Below are 4750 nucleotides of genomic sequence, written 5' to 3' on the forward strand. Positions count from 1 at the left end.
ACCTACTTCTAATTACTAGGTTCAAAGGAGAGTACATAATGAATTTTGAAAAATCTGAAGTACTTTAAACATACAAAATATTATTATTATTTTGCTTTAAATATTGAAATCCTATTTATTTCCTACTTAATATATTTGTGATTTTGGCTTCCTATTTGTTTCCTTGAGTGTTTTATATATAAATATAGATAGAGATAGGCACATGGTACTGTAGAGTCAGAATCAATCAATAGCTGACCCTCCAGCAGGTTTCAGAGGCAATAAATCACCCAGGAGGAGATTAGAGAAGCTGGTAGATTAGAACAGCATACATATGTGTAGGCCATGCGATTTCTTACCACTAATCCATCCACCAGAATATATGTGTGTGTGTGTGTGTGTGTGTGTGTGTGTGTTGTGTGTATCTATATATATTTATCATTATGTGCCACGGACTTGGAGCCAACTCATGGCTGACCCTCCACTGGGTTTTCAGAGACTGTGTTGTGGAGATTACCATATTTTCCTCAAGAAGCAGTTGATAGATTCAAACCTTTGGGTTGGCATGGTAAAAAAGATTGAAGCTATAAATGATTTCGCTTTGCTTGGATTAACAATCAATGCCCTTGGTACCGGCAGTAAGGAGATCAGGAGACATATTGCATTGGGTAAATTTGCTGTCAGGGACCTCTCCAAAATACTGAAGAACAATGATGTCAGTTTGAAGACTAAGGTGAGCCTCTCAGGCAACAGTCTTTTCAATCACTTGCTGTACATTTGACAGCTGGACAAAGAATAAGGATTAAATAAGAAGAAATGATGCCTTTGAATATACCATGTTGAATATACCATGGACTGCAATACGAACAAACATATGTCTTAGAAAAAGTACAGTCAGAGTGTTCCTTCGAGGCAAAACCAGCAAAGCTTCATTTCTCATACTTCAGACATGTTGCTAGCTTGGTGCTTCCACAGAATGGTTTATGAAATGAAATTACTGACCTTTCGGTTAGCAGCTATGTTTTAATCACTGTACCACTAGGGATTCTACAGCATCATCAACCTGTCAGTACTTATCTCTTCTAGTGCTTGCTCTCCTTGAATTTTTAAAATTGAGATAATAAAGGTTTGTGGTGCTGGATAAGAGTATTGAACTTACTATGGGCTGCCAGATGTAATTGTTTTTGGTCAAACATTCTTCTAGGTCATATAGCACTAGTAGCACTGGTCTGTCCATTTGCTGTATGGAGGTAACTCATGGTTGCTGTGATGCTGAACACTGATGTGTCAAATGTGATAATGGTTACCAATGGTGGACAGTGTTTGGTGGAGCTCCCCGATTGAAACAAGCTTGGAAGCAGGAGTGGTACCCATTTCTGAAATAGCTTGCTTCCAGAAACCTTATGAACCTGGAGAAACTATTAAAATTATTCAAGTGTTCAGGTCTTTCATTCATAGGGTCGCAATGAGTCACCTATGACTCGATTGCACTTAATAAGAACAACATGGACTGCCAAAAGCACAAACAACTCTATCCTGGAGAGGGTGAATACAAGTTGCTCCTTAGAGGCAAGGATTTTGAATCTCCATCTCACATACTTTGGACATGTGGCCAGGAGGGACCAGTCCTTGGAGAAGGACACCATACTTAGAAGGGTGGAGAGATAGCATAAGAGAAGACCCAGGCTGAAAGGCATTGGCACAGTAACTGAGATAATGGGGGTAGGTGTATCAGAGACAGTGAGACAGGCTCAGGCAAGGCCAGGGTTCAGAGTTACTGTACTAGTGTTATCATAGGGTACAGAGTTATCATAGGGTCACTATGAGTCACAGCTCAACAGCACATAACAAAAACAACACTAGCTGTTTCAGTAGTCTTTGGTTGTGAATCCAAGTAAAATGAAATCCTTGACAACTTCAATCATGTCTCCTTTTATCATCATGTTGTCAAGGCCGTCAATCATTTTGGGGAGTGGAGCTCCACATCTTCCTTCCACAGAACGGTTTATGAAATGAAATTGTGCTGACCTTTCGGTTAGCAGCTATGTTTTAATCACTGTACCACTAGGGATTCTACAGCATCATCAGCCTGTCAGTACTTATCTCTTCTAGTGCGTGCTCTCCTTGAATTTTTAAAATTGAGATTATTCAGAGCAGACTGATACGCTACATCCTTACCACAAAATCTTTGTAAATTGAGAAATGTCTGATGACAAACTTGATAATGGGTTTCCTATTCAGCAAAATGGGAAAATAGTATTCCTTTCAATGTTGATTCTGTTCTTCCTTTTCTTGGTTTGTCTTCTTCATGACTTCATGCATCTTCTTCATTCTGTTTTTCCTCTCCCTCCCTCCCCACCTTGTATCATCATCTTTTCACTTCTTTCTTTTATGTCTTCTCCTTGACTTATGATTTCTCCCACATCACACACCTGTTATTTGGATTATTAGAAGGCTGGTGCCTACTGAATTTTCTCATTTATAGCTGAATAAAAAGAAATGTCCAAAGATGTTATGTGCTAGAGAACTTTTGACATTAAAGACCCATTTGGTCTTTAAGTGAAAATAATGATGAACAATAACTCAGTGCTGTGGAGTTAGAACCCACATATCTGACCTTACAGTAGGTTTTCAAAGGCTGTAAATAACATGGGAGGACCTAACACTTCCCATTTTTCTCCCATACAGCAGCTGATGGATTCAAACCGTCTGCTTTAGAATTGGCAGTGCTACTCCTTAACCATTAGGCCACCAGAGATCCCTCTGTGTGTGCTAGAGAGGTTTTGAAATTATTTAAAAACTTATCTAGCCTTTGTATGAAAATATTGCATATATAGATAAAAGGCAAAGTGAAACACATAACCCCAGCCGTTTAGATGCTGGGGGCAGGCCAAAATGGAATGGAAATGTAGAACATGAAGGCAAATGACATTAAGAAGGGAAATGGAAAAGGCACATAGCATTTCCTTCCTTTGTAATGGTAACACACAGCACCAATAACAAGTATTATCTGTACATCATTCAATATAGACAACTTGTCTTGAGAACTATATGTCAACTAGCTAATGAAGGACAGGACAAATGGCAGGTATTAACTTCTTTTGTGGTGGTGGTGGTGGTGGTGGTGGTGAGTACCATGGAATCAGAACCTATTGCTGACCACTCCACCAGGTTTTCAGGAGCAGTTAATCCCACGGGAGAAGCCTTCAAAATGTTGCCCAGCTCTTGATATGCAAGAACTTAGAAGGAGTTTTCACAGAAATACAACACCATGAAATTGGTGACTAATTTATAACATTTACTGAAATTGTTTAACATGACAATCAAAGGCATTTAGGAAATGCAAACGGATAGAAGTCACATAAACTGAAAAAAAAGGAAAGAAAATTACTCCAAAATAGAAAACTGGAAATATATTTTCAAGAAATACACAAGATGAAATAATAGGAAAGCCATTCATACAGAAAAAATATTTCATGAATAATTTTTATCTTAATTGATAAGGAATTCAAAATCATCAACAGTGTGTCTTCATTATTTTTGGTAGCTCATTTTTTTGTAATTGATTATGACCCTGTAATTGATGATAGCAGTCTGTGAGTGGCTGGATAATTAATATTTATTGTGCGATATTGACTTCTTACGTGGGCTTGGGAAGACTAAGCTTTTCTACCTATGTTCTGTGTTGCTGAAGTAGCACTAGGGCTTGCCTCCCATTCGCCGCCTCTGCAAAGATGCTCTGCAAATAAATGAGGTAATGTTTGGGAAAGGCTTGCAGCTTGGGAGAGAAACCCACCGCATGCATCTAAGTGGTTGTGACTATTCCACGTTCCAGCCCGGTTTATCGCGGCCTCTGTTTGCAATGGAAATGGCCATGACTGAGTCCTTGGGTTCTGACCCAAATCTGGGTCACATAGGAGGATGATTCTTTCCCCCCCTTTTTTCATTCGGAGCCTCTCTTCGAATCCCCTGCACTTGCGAGACAAAACTGTAGAAAATAAACAAAGCACATAAATCAAGCTTTGAGAGAGAGAAATGGGGGTGGGGGAATTCTGTCCTGAGGGATTTTTTAAAAAGAAATTCTTTTTCACAATGAAGAGCGTGAACAGTGCGTTTCTCCGGGGGAGTCTCGGGGCCCAGGGAGGAGGACCACGCATGCAGCGAGTGTGTGTGTGCGGTGTGTGTGCGGAGTGTGTGCCGTGCGTGCGCGCCCGCGGAGAGAGGGGCGGGGGAGGCGGATGAGGAGGATGAGATCATAGTTTCAGGATCCTCAGGAAACCCTGGTACTGGCAGCAGCCAGCCTCTGCTGTGCCCACATGACCCACAACTCTGGCAGCGGACCCGGCACTTCCAACATTATTAAATAATAAGAAAGCGGCTCCGACTCCATGCCCAAGCCTCCCTGCAGACCAATGGACACCTTGTAAGAGTTTAGCGAGTCGGCTGCGGAGGCGCCCGTCCATTCCAAGGTGTGTGCACGGCGCTTGCTGCCTTGACAGCTCGGCGGTGGAGGAGGGCGCGGGGCGCGGGGCGGAGGGCTCCGCCGACTGGCGGAGGAGTGGGCGCCGGGGGCCGCGGGGCGTGCGGGAGGCTCAAGGTGCCCAGGGCGCGCGCTCCCTGGGGCGCAGGGACCGCCCTGAAGGTGTCCACCGCGCCGGGGCGGCCGGAGCCGGGGCAGGCGCCGCGCACCCGACAAAGTCAAGAGTCGGAGGAGTGGCGAGCGGCGAGTGGCTGCGGGGGAAGGGCTGTGCCTTGGCGCCCACTCGCGGGG

The 4750-nt window shown here is 43.3% G+C and overlaps 1 protein-coding gene across 2 annotated transcripts in view; it reads left to right on the forward strand.

Annotated features, from left to right (window-relative positions):
- Positions 1-4223: 4223 nt before the first annotated feature.
- The window catches only part of DTNA (dystrobrevin, alpha), a 451930-nt gene continuing 451403 nt past the window's right edge, over positions 4224-4750 (forward strand). Inside the window, exon 1 of one of the 2 annotated variants that reach the window (XM_006889175.1) lies at positions 4224-4448. The gene's annotated coding sequence lies outside the window, so the exon portion shown is untranslated. The remainder of the gene's footprint in view (positions 4449-4750) is intronic. The other variant, XM_006889177.1, reaches the window with a different exon arrangement.

Source organism: Elephantulus edwardii, unplaced genomic scaffold, assembly GCF_000299155.1.
Source record: "Elephantulus edwardii isolate Elephantulus edwardi_28Jun2011 unplaced genomic scaffold, EleEdw1.0 scaffold00076, whole genome shotgun sequence".
NCBI classification, from domain to species: domain Eukaryota; kingdom Metazoa; phylum Chordata; class Mammalia; order Macroscelidea; family Macroscelididae; genus Elephantulus; species Elephantulus edwardii.